The 24,788-nt window shown below is 39.9% G+C and overlaps 1 long non-coding RNA gene across 1 annotated transcript in view; it reads left to right on the plus strand.

Moving 5' to 3' along the window:
* The first annotated feature begins 17,089 nt into the window (after window positions 1-17,089).
* The window catches only part of LOC133256520 (uncharacterized), a 222,288-nt gene continuing 214,589 nt past the window's right edge, over window positions 17,090-24,788 (plus strand). The window contains exon 1 of the long non-coding RNA XR_009739237.1: window positions 17,090-17,709. This is a non-coding gene — a long non-coding RNA (uncharacterized LOC133256520). The remainder of the gene's footprint in view (window positions 17,710-24,788) is intronic.

The raw sequence follows: 24,788 nt of genomic DNA on the forward strand, positions 1-24,788 counted from the left end.
AATAGGCATTGAAGCAGAGTAGCTGAACAGAAACTGAACAGAAAAGAGAAGTCATGGAAGTGAGGAAAGGCATCATGGACAGAGTTCCATAAAAGAGTGATTTTTAAGGCAAAATTCAATTTTAGTTATTCCTAATATCAGAGATCATATGCTACCTAAGAATATTTATTAAATAATCATAAGAATAATATTCTTATTAAAGAAAATGCCAAAATATTTAAGATAGGAAGAACAACCAAATTTACCTCTAATCATGCTATCCCTTCCCACCCATTATTGATGTTTTAGGGTAGTTAATTCCAGACTTATTCTGGGCATTTTTAAAGCATGGTTTCAACCACGTTTTATCATGTTGATCTTTCAATTTAATGCAGTAATAAGCATTGTCTATGTTAATATGCATTTATTTTATTCCATTATGTGCATTTCCCATAGTTTTATTGGATAATTCATATATGGTTTTACCTTTGAATAAAATCCCATTCATTATTATTATAAATCATTTTGCAGTTACCATCTTTGTTAACTGCATCTTTGTTCAGCATTCAGTCACTTCGGTGGGAAATATAGAGGAATGAACAAAACACAGACTTTGGAGTTCAATCTAATTTTGATTTTTATTTCTGCCACTTATAGCTTGTGATTTTAGGCAATGTGTCTAACTTCTCCTGAGCCTTGGTTTCCTAAAATATAAATTGAGCATCACTAAGCGACTTAGCAGCAGCAGCAGCATAGTTACTCTGTAGTACTATATTAAAAACGAGAATTAATAATTGCAAAGTGTGAAGTGCTTAGAACAAGTGCTGGAGTGAATGCTCAATTAATGATGGTTATTATTTTTAATATTGTTTTTAGTATTAATCTTGATATCATATGGATCCCTTGAGGATAATGGGGATTACTAAGACTATCTCGGAAGGTAGGGGGATCCTGTAAGGAAAACATGAAAAATAAATTCGGAGATATTCATAGCCTGGTTTAGTAGGATCTGAGTGTCTGTTCAAATCCTGCTTCTTCACGTAAGAGGGAGCTCCTCTTAGTTCCTCTTCTAGGAGTTGTTTATGATTCTAAACAAGATAGTATTTTAATGAAAGCAATATTTTCAAGAAATCAATAATTCATCTTGCTTTTTCTCCAGGTTAAATAACCCCAATATTATTAACCTTTCCCTAACAGACTTTATGCTTTGCAGACAAATTCCTTTGAATTCTCCCGGTGGCTTTTCCACTTGGTAGATATGACTTATATTTAAGTCTGTGATGTGACTCCTCCCCAACCCAGTCCTGACCCTAATACAGATAACTACTAGTTTGGAACAGAAAATTAAAAATTTGAATTTGCTAACATCAGAAAAACAAAAACAAAACCTCTATAATTGAATCCTGATTCCGTATCTTAGTCTAGCAAAATTAATTAAATGTCCAAGACTTGAAAGGAGACTGTATAAAATACTTTGGTAGGTATTTTATTGCTGAACTCTTAATATACACATACTCATGTAAGTCCTTCAAAGATTTATTCTCTCAATTACCAATCAAAGGACTCGTAAAGATAGAGGCAGTGGACCAGGCAGGATGAGAGCTGCCTAGGAAGACAGATGCACTCTCTGCAGCATCTGAGCTTTAAACAACCTTACCTGCGGCTCACTCCTGGACCAAATGATGGCTGACAAAGCTGCTCAGGATGACCCATTTAGACTTTTAAAAAGCTGCAGTTCCCTCTTCTTAGGATTAATTAAGATTTAGACTAAATGGGTTGCTTCTTAAATCTTATTTGTAAGAAGTTAGAAACTAATTCTTTTAAGGCAGAAAAAAAAAAAAAAAACTAGCAAAAAACCTAAGCAAATACAATATTTAAAAAGTCATTGAGCCATTCTTTGTTTCTTTTCAGGAAAAAAGAAACAGTTAAATAAAGGACATGACCTTACTCGATTGTGGGCACTTTTATTGAAATCCATAAACATTGTGACTGCCTGCTTGGAATTGGATTTATTTCACTTCTTTCATGGGCATGAATGGCAGTTATGAAGGGCATTTGTTTGTGGGATTTTCTAATATTCTTAAAGAAGGCTTTCAATAGCATTGCACTATCTATATTGATTTGCTTTTCCACAGATATATCAAAACCTTCACTGAAGTAATTAAAATAATATTTACAATATTATTTTACTATGTATGATAATGTATCATGCTCATGCTCAGTCACTCAGTCATGTCTGTCTCTTTATGACCCCTTGAACTGTAGTAGCCCACCAGGCTCCTCTGTCCAGGGAATTTTCCAGGCAAGAATACTGGAGTGGGTTGCCATTTCCTCCTCCAAAGGATCTTCCCAACCCAGGGATCAAACCTGCATTTCCTGTGTCTCCTGCATTGGCAGCCACTGAGCTGGGAAGCCCCTTATGATAATGTAAACATTAACACACTATGAACTCAGGAAATTAACATATACAAGTCACATAAAATATCTCCAAATAAAAACACTTTTTCATTTTCCTAATACTGAAATATGACTACATAATTCTCTTCTTAAACTCATCTTCCACTGAAGGTATGTCCTAGAACTTCGGACAGATATGTTTTCCTGCCCTCCAGTATATCCTGCCATCTATTATCAATTATTGGTAAACAAATATTTGAAAACACTTAAGGGGATTTCCATTTAAAGTTATCCAATGTTGAATTACCTTATAATGCTCATCTTTAATACAGTAAAAAAAAAAAAAAAAAAGTGAGGAAGAAGGGAGCAGAACAGGGCACAGGCTATGTCAAGGGGGAAAGGTAAAGGGAGGGGGCAGGTATTTGAGGATTGGAGTTTGATGTTTGATGTTTACAAAGAGCCATAGCTAGGGGATATGCCAATTCTATATGTCCGTGTTTAGTAACCATTTAAAAAAAGTTATTACCTCCTGAAATTTGTTTTTTTTTTTTTTGCCTTTTAAGGCATTTTTTTTTCCTATCTCTGTCTCCTCCCTATAAAATTTTAGTATCAAAGATATACTGAGTATCTGCTTTTTTTTTTTTTTTACTATATATACATCTGTTTTTTAAACTTAAAAAGAGTAAGTTTCTTTTTTCTTTTTCCCTCCCACTTATGTTTACTCCATTGGGAGTGATATTGAGAATCCATGCTCTATGTAAGCTTCCTGTGAGAATTCATGTTCTGTGTGCTTAAGAAATAATTTGAATACTCAGTGTGGCTCAACAGAAGTTATGTATATCATAAAGAACTGGCAAAAGTCAGGGCTATTTGAATGGAAAAGATGAGAGCCACTGTCCTTCGTTTTGGGTTTATATAGAGGAGGAAACCCCAAGGTTCTTTTGGCAGAAACTACCATGTACCACATTGTCAGCATGAGGTCAGCTTTGAGTTCATCTCCTGTCCATGGAGTGGGACTTTCCTCCTACCGTGAAATTCACTCACTGATTCCACTAATGCTCACTCATCAGCTTCTATGTTGGATGTTAAGCTGGTATTTATCACCTGGCTGTGGAAAGTATCCATAAAATCAGAAGTGTGTCATGTACTAGTACCACAAATACAATTTTTCAAATAATTCTACTCATTAGGCTTTTGCTGGTGTCTTTTAATATAATCAAGGTCAATTATTGTATCTTTTTAGTAGTCTTACATAGCAATTTAAAAAGTTAGACTCTCAATTTGAGGGTTCCTTCATGAGCGAGAGGCATGCTTCAGAGTCCGTGTCTATTATGAGTTGAATTGTAACCCCACCCCACCCCGCAAAGAGATACGTTAGAAGCCTAACCCTCGTTACTTGAGATAGCACCATTATTTGGTGGCAAGGTCTTTACAGTTCAAATGAGGTCATTGGAGTGAACTCTACCTAATCCAGTATAACCAATTTCCTTATAAAAATCTGGGCAGTCTACTAGTCTTCTTGGACTGCTGAAAGACTATACTAGAGACTGAGTGGTTTAAACTACAGAAATTTATTTCCTCACAATTCTATAATCTAGAGGTTCAAGACCAAGGGGCCATCAGAGTAGGTATCTGGTGAGCCCTCCTTTGCAGGCTTTACTCACTATGTCCTCCTGTGGCTTTTCTTCTGTGTTCATGCAGGGAAAAACAGATATTTCTCTATTCCTTGTCTTTTCAGTCCTATCAGATTCTCATCCCTATGATATCATCTAACTTTGATTACCTACTTTTTAGGGCCTTTCTCCAAATACAGTCACAACATGAGTTAGAACTTCAACATATGAACTGGTGGTTGAGGGAACACAATTAAGTCCATAAAGACACGAAGACACACACAGAAAAATGATGATGTGAACTGACGCAGGGAGAAGATGGAGAGGCCAAGGACAAAGGCCTGGAATATGGCACTAAGCTTTAGATTTCTATCCTCCAAAACTGTGAGGGAATACATCTCTATTGCTTAAACCATCCAGCTTGTGGGATTTTTGCTACGGCAGCCCTAACATGTTAATGCAGCATGCATCCCATGGTCTGGTCTCATGAAGCAGATGTGGTCTAAGTTAGCCTCGTGGTCAAGGTCAAGCTCAAAGGAACAAAAGAAAAGTAAGTTGAGCCCAAGTCTTAGGAATCAAATTGTGAAAGCTTTTATCAAACCGATAACTGGTCCCTCATTCTGCTTCTGGCAAATAAATTCAGACTTAGCTGTTCCTATGAGGTACTGTTCACCTTCTGGCATTCTGGAGCAGTTATTATGAGGACAAAGGAAACTGTGGAAGCTTAAATGGAAAAATCAGATGAGGGTCATCAAAGTCAGGGTGGGGAAGAAAGGGTAGCCCAAAGTATGAGGCTGCGTGAACAGAGTGGGAATTACAGATAAGGTTGCTTTAAGGACACTAGTGAAGATAAAGAACCTTTGGAATGGAGAAATGAATAAGGATCCTGAAAAGTAATGAATTACCTAAAAGAGTTGAAGTGAGAGGAAAATATATTTCATTGAAAGTTTCCAGAGAGCATAGGGATCTGGCCGTGAGAACTGACCAGGAATTGGACAATGAGAGATTAACAAGTGAAACACATATTGCATATTCCCAGTAAAGATTATTTCTTTTGTTACCTTTCAAGAGCAAGTGTTCCTAGCTGCCCATGATGCCAAATTACTGGGATTCTTGGTCTGCCTTTAGTAAAGTGTGTTATTTTCTGCTTTAGCACTCTGTTTGGTTAAAAGACAACCTCTTTTACACAAAAACATGGAGCCAGAATTGACTGATGTGATAGTGTAGAATTAACAGAAAATGAAAACATACAAGGCTTCAGAGATTTGACGAGGAAACAATATGACTTTTAGCCATCTTAATGCAACTCATTCTTTTCGTAGTAATTTTTAGAGATCTTTTAGAAGACTCCTAATTCTACTTTTCTATGTCTGGTAGAAAATATTACTCCCATATTATTACCATTTTAAAAAAATATTGCCAAAGATCCAGATATCTCCATATTATTGTGCTATGGGAAAGCACAGTTTTGGCCCTCTGTTTCAGCATGTATTTTTACCATTCAAAGTAGATTTCTTTTTCTATTGTGGTTGTTGTGTTAGTATATAATGGAAGTTGTTTGCTTTTGCTAAAGCAAGAGAAAAAAAAATGGAGTGAAATCAACCATGATTTTTTTCAATGCTAATTTTTCCTGCAGAGATTGTTACTGATGATATGGCAGAAAACATATTGCTGTATTAACAAGGTCACTCAGTCACAAAATCCTATTAATGTGGAAAATAACAGAACCAAGCTGTGTGGTGACAAAGAAGACAAATTCTCACCTTGTATTCTTAAGATTCCTTGTTCACATTCACACGGAGGGCAGGGAAGCTGTAAACAGATTCAGGAGGTGTGCATGACTCTGTAAGAAATATAATTTATATACCATCAGTATTGACCATTTACTTTTGGCAAAAATAATCATAGCAAGCTAAGTCAAGAAATATTTTCTAATTTATGTTCATATTAAAGACTTATCTACAGAAGTATAAAAGGAACCTGCTGAGTAGAAAATTTCAAACCAAACATATACATTCATAATATCCCTGACATATTTACTTATTTTAGAAATAAAAGCACCAAATAGTCATTTGCATTTTGAATGATAGCAAATGCATTTCAGATTTAGTTGTCAATTTAATGAAGCCTCAAATATTGATTTTAGCAAAACAGTAAAGTAGGATATAAAATAAAAAGGATCATTATAACGGTACCCCAGAGGGAATAACTATGGTCACTTCAGTCAATGATAAACTCGTTTTAGTGGTGTGGACTAGACAAATAAAAATAAAGATTATCTTGATTTAGGTTAAGCTGGAAAAGAAATCTTGCAGGTTTATGGCTTCATAAATTGTTCTGAATGTTTAACATCCCATGAAGAAGAAGCAAACAATGAAGATACTTCACTCATGAATACAAAATCAGTATACTAAGACAAAAGCCTTGTAGTTCATATGTATCGTCATTATCCACGTTTGCATGACTGAAGGGCCTTCTTTAATTATTCTCAAAGCATTTCCATGCAGACATTATAGACCAGTTAACTTTGTGTTTTAAACACCTACAACTCTGTCTGACTTAATGGCATTGTAGTTAACTGACACTTTTGTACACCAAGTTATTTGTTTTATGCTTTGACTTTCTGTGGACTACAGATAAATTACACACATATTGAAAATACATGATTCTTACATAGAGTTGTAACAACTAACTGAATGCACCAAATACTTTCATTTCTCATTGAAAACAGGAGGAAATTAACATTAGAAAAAAAGAAAAAAGTTACTTGTTTTATTAACTATAGGACTGACAAGCAGAATTACAAAAGAATTAAGTTTTATATCCATTTTTCAGTCAGTAATAAGCATGCCGTGGCAAGGTTCTCTTGAAATCCAGAAATAAATCAATCTTGTCTTTCAACTGATCTGAAAATTTCTCAATGAATGCAGCATCATGACAGGTCCCACATAGTTAAACCTATGTCAAGCCTCTATCTGAGTATTCTATTCAAATAGAATTTCTGGAATAGATAACTAAATAAATAAAGTAGAAGTTTGATACATGCTTGTCAATGGTTCATTTCAAAAATTCTTTGTTGCCTACTGTGGTAAGTTATCTTGGAATTTGGTTCCTATTTCCAGTAAATTCAGTTTACCCAGAGAGTAAGAGCTAGATACATATAAAAAGTCCAGATTAAGAAATAATATTATAGGTTTAAGGACAAATGATTGTTCTAAATGGATTCAGCCTAAGAAGAGAAGGATGGCATCACTATGACATGAAAAATGGACCATGAAGGACTGTGGAATTTGACTAGTTGAATTTAGAAGAAGACAACTTATGAGATAGAATTAGCATAAAGCAAAGAGTCAGAAAATAACAGTAGAGGTTCAGCAAATTAGAGCTGTTGGGGGAGTGTGTAATTTCCTGGGTTCTGTATCATCACAACAAAAATTTGAAGTGATGAACCAGCATTAAAGCCCTCGGATAGACTATGTCACAGCTCTCAGATCAGTGTTACAGCTCAGTTTTATTTAGAAAATAAAGGAAAATACATCCTCGAGGCATGAGGGCATGCCGACCCAAAAGACACAAAGAGAAGAGAGAGAGAGCAAGAGTGAGAGAGAACGCGTGAGAGAGACCCCACCCCTTTGGCTCCTCTTTTTGTATGCCCCCCCGCCCCTCCCCCCTCCCCCCTCCCTCCCCCTTCCCTCTCCCCTCCCCCCTCCCCCGGCCTGGCCTATGTAAATTGGGCTAGGCAAAAGTGCTGTTTGTTCTACCTGAGGTCCTCACTCTGGCCTTTGGACCTTCCTTTGTTCTATTTTTGTAGGCTTTTCCCTTCCTTGTCTTTTAGCCACTGCCATTCTGGACTCCTTTTTCCTATTCTAACTACCTAACATTCCCCCTTCAAAAGATGGGAGGCCCAATTCTTTGGGAATAGGAGTGTGGAGCTCTTTCTGGCTACTTCCCACTGAACTGGGACAGCGGGGGGCATTGGGCCTCCCCCTCTTGCTAGTCTCAGGTCTCAGAGTCTTTGTAGCCATGTCCATCTGAGGTTTTCCATGGTCTGCTGTAGTTTTACATATCTTTGTTGAACTGGCACTGCATGTTGTAGCTTGTTGACCTGGGCAGAGACAAAACAGGTTAGACAATTGATAATACATGGAGCAATCATAAGCAGCATCAATATGGCATAACAAGGACTAGTAGGGGCATTGCTAAGTCACTTCAGTCGTGTCCAACTCTGTGCGACCCCATAGACGACAACCCACCAGGCTCCCCTGTCCTGGGATTCTCCAGGCAAGAACACTGGAGTGGGTTGCCATTTCCTTCTCCAATAGTAGGGGCATTAGCCAAATCCAAATCCCATGCCAGGATGTCTCAAGTCCCTTCTTGTTCAGGGATCAGGAGATCCATCTCCTGTCTGTTTTGCAGTACGACCCCTGCCAAGCTGTGTTGGCTCTTTAGAGGTGTCCTGAGATATCTTATCCCCAGAAAATAGATTTTGGGGGTGTTCATTAGAATGGCACTCATTTGTAGTTCTGAATAGATATCTGAGATCTCCCAGGGGTTCACAGGTATATTGAGTGTCCTGTTCTGTTTTATTCCACAGCTTGACTCGTGAGTGAATCTAGGAGTCATGTCCTGGTACCTCGACTACTGTGGGGGTAGAAAGTATTACAGGGTAGGGGCTCTTCCATGTGGGCTGGAGTTGAGCCTTTTGGGACCATCTTTCCAGACTTTAATTAGGACTCGAGTCCCTGGAGCATATAGTGGTGACTTCTTAGAATCTTTTGGGTCCTGGTTTACACCTTACAAGTGTATATCCTGTTGGAATTGTCCAATGGCCATGGTATAAGACTGGAGGGTCTGAGCTCTGGATCTAGGAACAGGTCATTGACATAAACAAACGGTCTCCCATATAGCATCTCATAAGGATTAAGACCAACCTGATCCTTAGGGGCAATATGGGTGTGGAGGAAAGCTCTTGATAAAGCTTCCTTCCATCCCAGGGAGGTCTCCTGGGTTATCTTTTTTATTGCTGATTTTAAGAATTGGTTGGCTCTTTCTACTTTTGCTGACGACTGAGGCCTCCAGGCACAATGGAGATAATAAATAATGTCCAATGCTTTAGAGACCCCTTGGGTGAACTTAGAAGTAAATGATGTCCCATTGTCACTTTATAATGACCTGGGCAGACCAAATCTCTGAACGATTTCATGGAGCAGTTTTTTTGTTTTTTTTTTACCACCTCCTCAGACTTCTCAGTCTGGGTGGGAAAGCCTTTAATCCATCCTGTGAATGTATCTATCATGACTAATAGGTATTTATACCCTTGAGAAACTGGCATCTGGGTGAAGTTCATCCGCCAGTCCTCTCCTGGGTAGGTCCCACATCATTGGACAGGCTGGCCAGCTTGGGTCTTCGGGCTCCTTGGGGGTTGTTTAATTGGCATGTGGGACAAGAGGAGACCACTTGCCTTATAGTCGTTTGGAGGCCTATTCCTCTGAAGGACCTTTCTAGTAATCTTTGGAGGGCCTTTTCCCCTAAATGAGTGGTGGCATGTAAGGAGTTAACCAACTTCCATTGGAGGTTCCCAGGCAGAAAAAGGAGTCCCTTCTTTTGAAACCACCCCGTAAGATCTTCTTGAAAGCCCTCACTCTTAGCTTTAAGAGTCTCACCTTCAGTATATGAAGGGGTTGCTGGCAAATTAATCTGTGGAGCTATGGTGGCAATTCCTTTTAGGTCATTGTTCTGTAATGCTGCTCTCTTAGCTGCCTGATCAGCTGCTTGGTTCCCTTGTGCCACTTCTGTGCTCCCTTTTTGGTGTCTTTTACAGTGGGAGACTGAAACCTCAGTGGGCAGATGGACTGCCTCCAAGAGTCTAAGGATGATCATCATATTTGATTGGGGACCCTTGGGTGGTCAAGTGGCCTCTTTCTTTCCAAATAGCAGCATGTGCATGTAGCACCAGAAAGGCATACTTGGAGTCAGTGTAAATGGCTATTCTTTCTCCTTTCACAGCTCTAAAGCTCAAGTCAGGGCTATGAGCTCAGCTAATTGGGCTGAAGTACCTGGTGGCAGAGGCTTAGCTTCTATGGTCTCAAAATTGGAGACTACTGCATACCCGGCTCTTCTTTTTCCATCCAAGACAAAGCTGCTTCCATCAGTGTACCAGATTTTCTCAGGATCGGTCAGAGGATCTTTTGACAATCCCTCTTGGGGTTTTGTCCAGTTGTCCAAGGTTTCTAGGCATGAGTGAAAAGGGAGAGAGCCCTCGGGCGTAGGCAAGAGGGTGGCTGGGTTAAGAACCTCACAAGAGGATATAGTGAGGCCTGGATTTTACATCAGCACTACTTGATAATCTCAGGATTCTTTGATCAGACATCCATAAATGACCACTCTTATTTAGGAATTGTTTCACTTGGTGGCTGGTGAAAATATTTAGTTTGCCCCCAAAAGAGAGTTTTAAAGCATCTTCTATCAGGATTGCAAGAGCTGCCAGATTTCGAAGGGAGGGAGGCCAGCCTCAGGCAGTTGGGTTGAGCCTCTTGGATAAGTAAGCTACAGGCTCCGGCTCAGATCCCATGAGTTAACACTCCCAAGGCTATTCCCTCTCTTTCGTGGACATAAAGTTGGAATGCTTTTTCTGGGTCTGGCAACCTCAAGGCAGGTGCCTGAGTTAAGGCCTGTTTTAGTGTAGCCTCTGCCTTCTTTTGAGGAGTTCCCCACATCACTGGGATTGAATCATCCCGTCCCTTTAAGTTTTCATATAAGGGCTGGGCAATTAGACCATAGTTGGATATCCAGATTCTACAATACCCAGTTATCCCCAGGAAAGCTCACAATTGTTTTTGAGTCATGGGGGAGGGCAACTGGAGGATTCCTTATACCCAATCAGAGGACAGCCTCCTGGACCTGTGAGTAATCTGAACTCCCAGGTAAGTGACCTTTGTCTCGACCATCTATACCTCAGCATGGGAGACTTTATATCCCCTCTCTGTCAAAAAATTTAGAGCCTGAATAGCATATTGTTGGGCAATCTGGAGATTGCTCAATTTTTCTCATCTGGAGAGCAGATTAGTAGGTCATCTATGCATTGTAATATTTTCCGATTAGGTCCCAGGTCCAGATCTAGGAGATCCTGGCTAAGAGCCTGTCCAAACAGGTGGGGGCTATCTCTGAACCCCAGGTAATAGTGTCCAAGTTATCTGTTGGTGTTTTTCTCCTGGAGCCTCTCACTCAAAGGCAAAAAGATATTGGGATTCTTTAGCCAGTGGTATGCAAAAAAATGCATCTTTGAGATCTAAGACTGTAAACCACTTGGCACTGGGTGGGATTTCTCCCAAGATTACATAGGGATTGGGTACTGTGGGATGGAGGGGGACTGCAGCTTCATTTATGATCCGGAGATCTTGAACCATTCTCCAGGTTCCATCCTTTTCTTTTACTGAGAGGATCGGGGTGTTACATGGCAAATTGGTGGGGACCAATAGTCCACAAGCAAGGAATTTATTAGAGGCTGTAGTCCCTCCTGAGCCTCTCTTCTGAGGGGATATTGTTTCTGGTTAGGAAACCGAGTTGGATCTTGGAGGAAAATGATGACCAGTTCAGCTTGGTGGGCTCATCCAGGAGTCCCCTGGTCCCACACCTGGGGGTTAATTTTGTCCTCCCATAGGTTTTGGTCCCTCTCTATTAGAGAAGGTGTAATGGGTTCTTCAGTAGTAACCAGAAGCTGTAGGGCTCTAGGGGCTGGAAAGCTTCCCATCACAAGGGTGGTTCCCAGTTTAGTGAGTCTCTCTCTTCCCAACAAGGGAGTAGGGCACTCAGGGACCACCAGAAACTGGTGGGAAAATATTTGTCCATCCCAGCAACAAAGAAGTGCTCAGGTGAATCTTTTAGTAGTTGTTTTTCCTGTAGCACCCAAAATGGTACAGGTTTGGGAGGACAAGGCTCTGGAGTAGGAGGTCAGGACACAGTAGGTATTCCCTGTGTCAACCAAGAAATTCTCAGAACTATCTGCCACATCCAGTTGTACCCTTGGCTCAAGCCCCATGATGGTTAACTGTGACAGACAGGCTGGCGGGAGCAGGCCACTTCAGCCCTGTTGAACCATCCTGAGGGAAGGCTTGGCACTTGACCTTGAGGCTCTTGGGTCCCCAGGGCAGAGTGCTGCCCAGTGTCCCAGTTGATGGCATTTGTAGCAAGCCATTTTAGGAGACTTGTCATGGTTTGGACACTCTTTGGCCCAATGCCCCACCTGTCTACAGATTAGGCATTTGCCTCATGCCTTGTCCTTCAAGGACTCGGGGTTTGCCATAGAGCTTCCCTGGAGGGTGCCCAGCATCTGGGCATCCCTTGTCTCTTTCCTTTTCTCCCTCTCCTGGGCCTCGACCTCCCTCTCCTGTTCTCTGTTATAAAAGGTATTGGTGGCTGGCTGGACCATCTCATCTAAAGAGGCAGCAGGGTCCTGCTGCTGTAGCTGTTATAACTTTATCTTGATGTCTGATGCACATTGGGACAGGAATTTGTCTTTTAAAATCACCTGTCCCTTGTAAGAGTCTAAGTCCAGACTGGTAAACTTTTGAAGGACCTCTTTTAGCCTTTCCAGAAAGGCAATGGTGTTCTCAATGGACTCCTAAGTTATTGCTGAGACTAGGCACAGTCCCACAAGTAATAGGCTTCCTTCTATTTCCATGGGTGGACTTACTTAGGGATGAGTCTTTCTGAAACTTATCCTACCCAGAACGGTTGCAACCTGAGAGCCAGGTGTCGCCGGGTCAGGGTGCAGATCCCCAGGCCAGCTGAGGCATGACAGCCTCCTGGAGGCTGAATCCCCAGGCAGGTCGAGGCATGTCAGCCTCCTGAGAATTGGGTCCCTGCGCAGGTCAAGGTGTGATGATCTCCTGGGACCCCAAGAGTGGAGTTGGGCATCCCCAAGGTCTCCAGCATGACCATTGCTGCTGCTAAGTCACTTCAGTCGTGTTCAACTCTGTGCAACTCCATAGACGGCATCACATCAGGCTCCTCTGTCCATGGGATTTTCCAGGCAAGAGTACTGGAGTGGGGTGCCATTGCCTTCTCTGTGGGTAGGATTAAGGGGTTGTAATTTTAACTCATTACCAGTTTGTCCACTGCAGATGGGAATAGATATCATGATGTAAAGCAATCCAAGCCTGTGCCCTGACACTGGGAACCTGGTGAAACAGTTACAAACCTTATCCTCTTACTGTTTTAAGAGATTGTAAGTCACTGATTTCCTCCCCTAGTCCTGCATAAGAGCAGGTTAGGGTGTCTGGAATGGTAAACATTTCATTGTCATAGACCCACTTTATGTAATAACAGAAGTAATGACAAAGGAGTGGGTTATCTGGCCCTGTTAGGGGCATTAAAGTATTTTAATAATAGGCTGGGTGGAGCAATGTTGCCTACAAGGGGGCAGGGTCCTGGTTGTAGGAGTTAGTAATTGGCTTAAGAACAAATTGGTAAGAGGCAACAGATGGATGTTCTGTAAAAGTGGAGAGGAGATTTGATCCAGGGGTATGTTTGTAACTTTAGGAGAAGAGTGGTAAGGATTTGGGCCCAAATGGTCTGCAGGGCTGACTCCCAAAGTGGCAAACATTATCCCTGGAAGCCCCATTGTCTTTGAAGGGATGCCCAACAGATGGACTTCTAGCAGGCATCGTGTGCCTGTCGCCTGCCCTAGCGGGTCCACTGAGAGATGCTGTTGTTGCACATGTAGGAAACATGGAAGACGAAGGCCTGAATATCTGGAGGGACTGGATATTATACAGTATTTCCCTCCCAAGGGCCAGTTATTTTCTGGTTGTCCCTCCAGAAGATTGTAGAGGCAACATTGTGGGCCCAGATGGGGCTCAGGAAAAGAGCATGAAACAGGAGGGAAGGGGGCAGGGCACAATTTTGGAAAGAATGACATAGCACAAGGGCATAACATAAACCGATTAAAATCAATTGGGTCTAAGATGACAAGTCAAATTCAAGTAAACCTTAATCCTCAATCTGCAAGCTAAATGATGCGGGGAGCTGCCCGTGAGAACGGGGTCCTTTGTCCGAAGGACACAGCTCTGGGAGCTGCCTCAGTCCTTGAGGGTTTGCTTGCAAACATAGCTCTCTGTCCCGCCACCCCAGAGATTAGGCGCTTATTTACTGCAGGCACCTGGAGTTCTGTGCAAACTTCTCACGCACAGAGAAATGTTATCTGGTGTAAGAAATAATAACAGGGAGCCATTCCCATGCTCTCAAGATTTCTTGTGACTGTTTGTAAGATGTATAGGCTAACCAAGAAAAAATGTTAACTGTTTTGTCTCTCTCACGCTTTTCTGTATAAATATGAGATGTTGAATAAAGTTGGTGTCAGACTGCGTCCCTTCGTGGTGACGTGTCTGAACCTCTCGACCCCATCTTTGTAGTCTCTTGCTTTAGTTTCTTTCTTAGCCCCGCCGTGCACGTTCTCGGGACCTGATCGACTTTGCCGGCTGGCCCCGGCAAAATGACACACCCAGAGGTGACAGGACAGCTCCAAGCCACTGTCAAAAGATGGAGGAGTAGGTGGTTCCCCAATCCTGGGGATGATTCTCCCACTCATTAGCATATGAATTCACCCCACTCGAAAAACCTAGCCAGACCACATTCCATGGCCTAAGCACTTGCCCTCTGCAATGGCCTATACCCTGTAGAGTGTGTTTCTCTCTGAATCCTAACAAATCAACCTCTTGCCTATCGCTGTGTCTCTAACTGAATTTTTGCAATGAGACATCAGAGCCTGAGCTTCATTAGGTCCTGAAGCCAGGCATCATGGGTTTTGGCTGAGCTCAAGTCCCGAGAGAGAGGAGCTGAAGGACAGGAGGAAAAAGCAGTGGGAAATACGTGCCAAGGAATCCCCTTCATAGCCTGCTGGAAAGTCTGCTAAATACCTGACCTGTGCTCACAGTTTTCATTGGCCTGATCCTTGGCACAAAGAAGATTAAGGACAGAAGAACCCCCACCAGCTTGGGTAACAGGTACTGGGGCTCAGCAGATAGTGCCTTTGGGACATAACGAGGAGTAGCCTTTCCAGAGTCCCTCAATTTCACCCACTGCCACTCGCCTGTTTGCTGGGGATTCAAGGAAACAAGAAATGAGAGATTGTAAAGGAATTAAGATTTTGTTAGGCATATGTCCCTCCAGCCATAGGAGTGAGGACCTCCTACATTAACTGGATGTCTTCTGGAATCTGAGACTGAGCCACATGAGCTTTCTGCTGAGTTTGTTTTCCACTGTCCCAGTTTCCAGCATGCTGGGCTTCTTGTCACTTCCCCTGCACTTGGTTTTCTTTGCATTCAGCTCCCACCATGGGAGCTTTCACCAAACTGGGCTCCTACTGTGCTTGGCTTCCTCCTTGAGCAGGCCGTGCCAAGGTTGTTTCAGCAACGTTAAATCAGAGTCACGGCACCATAGATGTTGAGGGAGTGTGTAATATCCTTGGTTCTATCTCATCACAACAAAAATTTGAAGTGACGGACCAGTATTAAAGCCCTCAGACAGACTGTGTCACAGCTCTTGGACAGATCAATGTTACAGCTGTGCTTTACAGCTCAGTTTTATTTAGAAAATAAAGGAAAATACATCCTCAAGATGTGAGGGCATGCTGACCCAAAAGACATGGAGGGAAGGGAGAGAGAGAGTGTGTGAGAAAGAGAGCGAGAGACCCCCAGCCCTTGGCTCCTCTTTTTATGTTTTTTGTTTTTTTCCGCTCCCTCTGGGCCTGCCCTGTGTAAATTGGGCTAGCTGTTTGTTCTACCTGAGGTCCTCACTGAGGTCCTCAGACTTTGTTTTGTTCTATTGTTGCGGGCTTTTCCCTTCCTTGTCTTTTAGCCACCGTCATTCCAGACTCTTTTTTCCTGTTCTACCTACCTAACAGAACCATACCCAGAGAGCTGAGAGTAAATAGAATTGGTTGAAATAGATATTAGTTTTTAAAATAAAAATATATTCAAATAAACCATGAATTAGAAAAACTGTAAAACCGGTGAATAAATTGAAGAACTGGTTCTTTATGAAGAACAATATTGTAGATAAACCTTTTGCAAAGATAATTGAAAAAAAGGAGAAGAATTTTTAAAAATACTAGAATGAGGAAATGGATATAAATCAGATACAAAAGGACTTCTATGAAAATAAGATACCATCTGCTCAACCAGGAACAAATCAGATTATAAAACTGCAATAATAAAATGGAGACAAATTGGCACAAGGATAAACTTATGGACTAATAAAATTGGGGAAAATATTCATAAAGAAGTCTAGATACCAATATAAATTTAATACTTTATAAAGATGGCAATTCAAATCAATTAGAAAAATTATTCAATAACTCATGTCAAGCAACTGACTGATAAGTTAGGAGAAAGTTAGATATTTTTTCTCACACCATACAGTGTGTAGGGACATAAGTAAAATCTTAAGAAAAATTTTAAATTGTTAAAAAAAATTATAGTTAAGTATACATTCTTGGTATGGCAAAAAGGCATTCTGAAAATGACTCAAATTCTACAATCAGCCACTTTATTTTAAACTTAAAAAATTATTAATTTTAATAATAAAAAAATAAAACTGTTTAATTTTATTAAAACAAGTAAGGGGACAAAAAGCCAATGAAATGTATTTAGAAAACAGCAGAATAAAAACTGCTTTGTATAAATGGTTAAGGAAGTAAAATCCATTCATAGCCTCTACTTTTTAGTAGCTAAAAATCTAAACTATGTGGCATTGACATGGTATACTTACACACATAAATACACACACATTTGTATTTGAATGTGTTTTTGGATATGTGTGTGTGTATATGTGAGTGCATGGATACAAGCATGGACATATAATATATACACGCATACAAATATCTCTAAGAGTTTTTATTTACAGCCAAAAAAAAAAAAAAAGATTTGAGGAATGTTTGAAAGGATACCAGTTTAATCTCAAATTCCCTAGGAAGCTTGAGCAATAAAAGGTCTGAATTCAAGTATTATGTGGTACAAATCATACTTAGGAGGCTTCTTCACTGTCACGGTTACCAAGCCTCTCAGATCAAACAGAACTCAGTTGGGTCCTTTCATTGCAGGTGCTGCTTGTGAAAATTAAACGAGACCAGGTCTGCGAGAGCTGAGCAGAAACTTCACTGTTGATCAAGGAATAAACAAAGAAGGGCTTACGCTCTAAAGACTCCTTCTCCCCGAGGGAAGCGAGGCCAGAAACTTTTAAGAGGTAAGAGATAGGTGCAGCCATCAGAATTCTGGGAAAGGGGTGGCAATTTCTAGAATAGTTGGAGCATGCACTTTGGGCTTCTCTGCCAGGGGACTAATTAGAGGGAGGTCTTAGTGTGGTAATAAGGCAAAGACCTTCCCACACTTTTGGTCTCATCTGCGTTGGCGCTACCTTCCTGGTCAGGCTGCTTCCTTGGCCTGTTGGGTTCTGGGTGGTTCTGCAGTTTTGCATTCGTGGCATCTGCCTTAATTTCTATTACACAAGAACAGTGGTGGGCATAGTCTAATGGACTGTGGTGCAGAAAAAAAGAAGGTAGGTTAGTCTGTGTAGAAGAGTGGATCTCTTCCCGCTGACTGCCTTATGGCCTCTGGAAATGTTCTCACTGCCTCTGCTGAAAAGGCTTCACCTCTGTCCTTGCTTCTTTGCATCACTTTGGATGAGCCAAACTTGCATTTTGGATCCTTGACCTGGCTACAAGGTAAGTGAAACAGCTACTTGATTGTAGCTTCTGTAGTGAGAGGCAGCCACGACAGTGACTCCTCGGTCAAAAACAGGAAGAACTGTGGATTTGCAGGCTTGCATGTGAAAGTGCTGTGAGTGTGTTTATGTCTCTTTGCTTAGGTAGCATTTGATATTGTTTTTCTAAGTGTAAATCATATTGTCAATAACTTTGGGTTTAAAGTATGTTACACAGTGGTTAGCGAAGTATTTTGGTGTATACACCAATACATAATTGTGTTGCATGCAAAAGATTTTTCCGTCGCTCAAGAATGTGTAGTCTGGGAGATAAAGCTAGCTTATGTGAAAAACATCTAAGGAATACTGTAAGACAGCCTATATTGTTTTGCAGTCATTGATTCAATTGACGATTGCTGGTGGAAATAGAGTGATTTAAGTGATTCAAAGAACTGAGAAGGCTTCATAGAAAAAGTACTATCTTCAAATGGATTTTGAAAGATGGATAATATTTATTACATATTGTCTACAAGTCAGTGTGTGGACAAATATGCTTGCACTAGTAATTATGAGTATATGTTCATCCAAGTCAAGATGCACTTGATTAGTGAGTTGATTAGTAAACTGTGTTTAGCTCATTTCTTGGGTAGATTCAATTTTTCTCAAATAATCCACTGATTTTTGAACTAAAATAACTCCAGTTACTTATAAATAAACTTTTAATGAGGTAAGTGTACATAAAGAGTAGTGTACAAGTTACATGTATACATCTTGTTAAATATTTATGAAGTAAACAGACCAGCACACAGATTAGGAAACATACAATTTTCAGTTTCCTAAAAACCCCAGTTGTGTCTTCTAATCACTGCCTTCACAAAGCTAAAGGGTATCTTGATATCTCTTGCCATTAATGTGTTAAAATGTTAATGAATCACACTTGAGTCTGCATCCCCCACCCCCTCACCTGCCCGGGCATAGTAAAGCCAATCTACTGACACCTGCTTGCCATGAAGGACCCTGCAGTGTTTATTGCAGGGGAGTTCCAGGCAGCAGGTGCTCAAAACAACTGAATTCCCCCATAGCTTTCAGCCAAGCAATTTAAAAAGAACAATGAGGGAGGGGAGTTGTAGGGTGTGTGATCAATTGGAGGCACAGTTGTCTGATTGGTTGATGGTAAAGTAACAGGGCAGAGTCATAGGGATTAACATGATCAATCCTCAGGCTCCAATAGGTTGCCTTATGGTGGTCAAGTAGTTACCTTCTTCCATTTGGTGGGGGTTTTAGCATCTGTAAAATATTTCAGGAAATGTGCTTCAGATACTGTTATCTAAATACTTCAGGGAGAAACTAAAGCAGAGCGCCTGGAGAGGGGGAGGGCTGTATCCCAGGATGACTTTATAGGGTTCTGCTCATTTGCAAAAACACCTTCGCATATGCTTTTGAGCACTGGTATATCCTTAACTTTTTTGGTGAAATTAGCTGTCCAAATATTTTGGCCATATTTTAATTTGGTGGCCTCTTGTCATTGCTTTATCATTCTTTCTATATTCTGAATGAGTTCACCTTCTATTATTTGTGTTAGAACTATTTTCTACTTTTTACTTACCTTTTCACTCTCTTGTGTTTTTTGATTAACAAAGGTTCAGTTTTAACGAGGTCCAGTTTATCAGTTTTTCCTTTATGTATGGCTGGTGCTTTTATGTGTGTGTGTGTTCTGATTAAAACATATGGATGTCCTATTGACCAAGCATTGATGATTGATAAAAACAATCTCACCAATGCACTATAGTGGAATTTTTTCACACACAAAAAAATGACTGAATTTTTGTGGGTCTCATTTTAGTCTTTCTATTCTGTTCAGGTGGTCAGTTTTGTAGACGACAATTAATCAGTTGGCCTAAGAAAGAAATGGAAAATTCTGAGTCAGATTTGAGGATTGTAACCCAGGAAGAGTATCTTAGAAAGTTCTGAGAACTGTTCCACTCTTAGAAGTCAAGGCACGGTTATATGAGTTTTTTTTTAAATAGATGACTGTACATTAAACTGTATTATTGACAGCTTACACAATCCAGATCTAAGTGTCATCATGGCCAATTACAAGATCAAGAGAGAATTATCTTTTAAGGAATTCATGTTGATGCTAGAGAATGTTGTTCCTTATGTTGCTCTTAATGGTTGAACATATTTTTACTGATGGGGGAGGTTTGGTGGATGTCTAATACAGATATATACACAAAGCACAGTATGGGGGAGAGAGGAGGCCAAAGGGCATAGACAAAATTTTATGCTTAAATTTTTCAATCTTGCCGTAAAATATACCATTTCACGATTTGCATGTTCTTGCTCGTATAGAAACCTGCTAGCCTCTTTAGATGGCAAAGGATGATAAAGAATCAATTTCCATGCAAAAATCAAGTCCAGGGTGCTCCCAGGGAACATAATGTAAAGATAACTACAAACTGTGGTTGTAAAATCATTATTTTCCTTTTCTCCTCTAATCTGCTCAGCTCAGTCAGTCAGTTCAGTCGCTCAGTCGTGTACAACTCTTTGCGACCCCATGGACTGCAGCGTGCCAGGCATCCCTGTCCATCAGCAACTCCTGGAGTTCACTCAGACTCATGTCCATTGAGTCGGTGATGCCATCCAACCATCTCATCCTCTGTCGTCCCCTTCTCTTCCTGCCTTCAATCTTTCCCAGCATCGGGGTCTTTTCCAATGAGTCAGTTCTTTGCATCAGGTGGCCAAAGTAATGGAGTTTCAGCTTCAGGATCAGTCCTTCCCAAGAATATTCAGGAATGATTTCCTTTAGGAAATCCAATCTGTTATTAAATACCTATTAAGTCCATACTATTTTCTTCATTCTTATTGCCATCACTGATTTGCCCAGGTTAGTTCATGCCTAGGTTATTTCAGTCATCTACTTTTTCTCCCTGCCTCTCCCACTGTTAAAAAATAATCATTCCCTGTTTTAGTCCTTCTAATTACTTCCTTTCTTACAAAGTGTGGCCCAGTTTCTGAATATGAGAGGCAGGGCCATTGCCTCTGCCACTATTTTATCTCTTTCCTTTCTTGCATTTATCTTACAGCAAAGTCCGTAATAGTTACCCAAACCTTAAGGTTTCATTCCACTTATCTGTGTCTTTACTCCTCTGTGAGGAATTTTCCACTCACCTTCTGACAAGCTCTTATTCTTAAAGCTCCAGCTCATTATAAATTCTATATGAAGCTATTTCTCACTTGTTCCTGACAGAAGTTAATCATTCACTTCTATTTATTGGGTGAAGACTGATATTATTTCTACTGTATCATATCCATCTTCATATCCCAAATATCTGGCAGAGATTAGATGCTTAATAAATATTGGTTGAATTGAATCAAATTGATGAATTTTGATTTTCCCCTTACATTACTCATGCCCTTCTACACACACAAACACACAAAAGCCAAATGGAGTTAAATATTAAATACTAAAGCTTAGACACAGTACAAGATAAAACTGAATATTAAACTTCAGTATTTAGAAAGTATAGGAAAAAATCACATCAAGAGAGTGTCTATTTTTAAAATATTTACTATAAAATTTTTTATAAACCTTTTTAAAGGGAGCATGTTGAATTTTTACATACCCATCAAGATCTTATATTTGCTTTGTCTATCTCTCCTTTACATTTTTTTCCATTTCTGAGGCGTCTAAAAGCAAATCAATGGTGGCAGGTCATTTCACTTGTACCTCTATCAGTATATATTGTTTTAAAAAATGTTTTCTTGCAAAACCAAACTGTCATTATCACATCTGACAAAATAAACAGTTGTTTTTAAGTGTCACTTAATATTCAGTCTATAATCAAATTTCCATGGTTATCTCAAAGATGTTTTATTATAGTTGTTCTACTCATTGCTTCTGTGCCGTGTCTCTTGAATTTTTTGATTGATTGTCTCTGCAGCCCTCCCTCTTCTCCCTTTCTTCCCCTCATGTTCTGAAGTTGTGCAAAAGCAGGTTCGTGGTCCTAAAGAATATTCCACGTTCTGAGTTTGTTTATTCACTTTTTTTTCAGTGTCATTTAACCAACTTTTATTTATCTCTTATAAATGAAGTTAGCTGTGAATCTGGATGAGGTTTAGGTTCAGGGTTTTTATTTCTTTTGCCACAGCATTTTATAGGTAAAGCTGTGTGTCATGTTATGTCACATTTCAGGGCCACAACGACTGCTTGTTTCATCTTCAGTGATGCTAAGACTCATCAGTGGATACAAGTCCTGGCAGTCCAACCCAATTAGTATGAAACATCTCATAACTTTTAATCTACTGTTTTCATTAATTTATAGTCATTGCCCAAATCCATTATTTATTTCATTAGGAGTTGTGAAAAAAAAAAAAAAAAAGACTGCCTATTCTTTCAATGCTTCTACATTTCTAGCTGGAATTCTTCAGTGAAGGACTTTTTTCCATCACCTAGAGATATCTGATTATCTTGAAATATATTGAACACAGGGAAGACAGGCTGATGTCCTTCTTCTTAAAGGGCCAGTTTTCAGAGTTATTGCCTTAGTTATTTCCAATGATGTTCAATAAGGCATTTTGTTGAATTCATTGGACTTAATATAGTCAGTATGTTCTAATTAGCTATATTCACTCAGGTTGCTTTTCCTGGGACTTCCCTGTGATCCAGTAGTTATGACTCTGCTCCTCTAGTGCAGAGGGGCACAAATTTGATTCCCAGTCGGGGAACTAAGATCCCATGTGGCAGCCAAAAAATGAAATAAAGTGGTGTAGCGTAAAACAACATCAACAACAAACTGCTTTTCCTTTAACCAAAGGGGGCCTCTGAGTTTGTCTCTCTTTTTTTTCTTTTTCTTTTTGCATTAACCCGTTATTCTTGAGAACGTCCTTGCTTTCTGGCATAGGATGTGCTTGCTTGTGCTCAATTGCTTCAGTTGTGTCCCACTCTGTGTGATCCCATGGGCTGTAGCCCACCAGGCTCCTCTGTCCGTGGGATTCTCCAAGGCAAGAATACTGGAGTGTGTTGCCATGCCCTCCTCCAGGGGATCCTGACCTAGGGATTGAATCCGTGGTATCTCCTGCATCTTCTGCATTGGTGGTGGATTCTTTACCACTGAGCCATCCATGAAGCCCTCTGGAACAGGATATCTCAGCCTAATTCTATATATTTCCAGCTCTAGACTTGGAATCAGCTAGTCCTTCAAGGATTTCTGGGTGTCAGGTTATTCATTGCTAATGTGTTATCATTTATTACAGGCATGTTCAGTGGACATAGCTAGAAAATGCAGTTTTAAAATGACAAAATAATCAAGAGTCCATACTCATATGTAACATTACAGTATTTTTACTTAATTTTTTAACTTTATCATTATATCTATTTTCTTTTATACTAAACTTTTGGCTCATAAAAGTAGTAATTTGATTTCTAATTTGGATTTTCCTATGCATAAGATAGATTTAAAAATTACAATATCACTATAACATAAACCACATAATACAATTTAGTAGATAAATATTACTAATAATGTAAACATAGAATCCAATTTGTCCCTGAGGAATATATAGTGCAAATTCTGTGTTTTAAAGTCACTTGAAATAATTCTTATCTATGTTTATATTTCTATTTGCTATATAGCCAAACTCTCAATCAAGCAGGAAGGAATAATAAAGATATTTTTGACACAAAATAACTCAGGAAATTTACTTTCCGTATTCTCTGTATTAAGAAAGTTCTTGAAGATTTCCCTCAGTAAAAAAATAAAATAAGAAAGTTTTAGGAACCATGAAATAGTGCATTAACTTTAAGAGCAGAGTGGAGCTGTCCCAAAGTGGCAGACAGCTGGGGTCCTAGAGAACAACCAGTACAGACTGGAAAATAATCCTTAAAGTTTTAGAGAAAAAGCAGTATCAGGAGTATCTATCCCATGCAGAGTTCAGCAGAATGCTTAAGATATTGGAATAGCTTAAAGATATAATGAAGGTACCATGTAGAAGAAATTGAGAGGGCACTTAGAGCCTATAAGAAATATGGTTACATTACTTTCATTGGTTCTGCAGTGAACCTCCCCAAGTGATGCTAACTTGATGCCTTTCAACTTATCATCCATGTGTGGACAAAGCACAGAAGGTTTAATTATTGTTATGAAGGAGAATATAAATATTAATGGTATTGATTATGTAGTAATACAGGATACAGAATTTAGAAGGTGGAAGGGATGGGGGAGGTGGGCAAAGACGGAGCAAGTGCTTTGATAGCTCCCTCGTACAAAGAATAAAATCAAGAGCTTCTAACTATGAAGCAAGAGTTTTAGTGTATTATTTGAATACACAGAGGAAACATATAATCATGAAAAGAACTGGAGCAGAAACTATTAAAATGGGAGCAGCATTAAGACTGAGGTGTATAGAGCTGGGTAGGTAACTGTTATATTTTTTGTAAACCACTGTATAGTAATAGATTTATTTTAAAATGTAATGGAACACGATGATTCAAATGTATAATATTAATATTTACAATAGTAGTTTTAGATGGCAGAATTAGCACTTCAAGAAGTGTATCTCACAGTATGAGGCTGGGAATAGTCTTCAGGATGCCAACTGAAGTTTAAATTATTGAAAGTAATGACAGAATGATGGCCAATATGGAAGCCAGAAAATAGAAATACCACCGCTGAGTAATTCAGTTCAGTTCAGTCGCTCAGTTGTGTCTGACTCTTTGCTACCCCATGAACCGCAGCACACCAGTCTTCCCTGTCCCTCACCAACTGCCAGAGTCCACCCAAACCCATGTCCATTGCGTCGGTGATGCCATCCAACCATCTCATCCTCTGTCGTCCCCTTCTACTGCCCTCAATCTTTCCCAGCATCAGGGTCTTTCCAAATGAGTCAGATCTTCGCATCAGGTGGCCAAAGTATTGGAGCTTCAGCTTCAACATCAGCCCTTCCAATGAACACCCAGGACTGATCTCCTTTAGAATGGACTAGTTGGATCTCCTTGTAGTCCAAGGGACTCTCAAGAGTCTTCTCCAACACCACAGTTCAAAAGCATCAATTCTTTGGCACTCAGCTTTCTTTATAGTCTAACTCTCTCATCCATACATG

This window comes from Bos javanicus, chromosome 11, assembly GCF_032452875.1.
Source record: "Bos javanicus breed banteng chromosome 11, ARS-OSU_banteng_1.0, whole genome shotgun sequence".
NCBI lineage: Eukaryota > Metazoa > Chordata > Mammalia > Artiodactyla > Bovidae > Bos > Bos javanicus.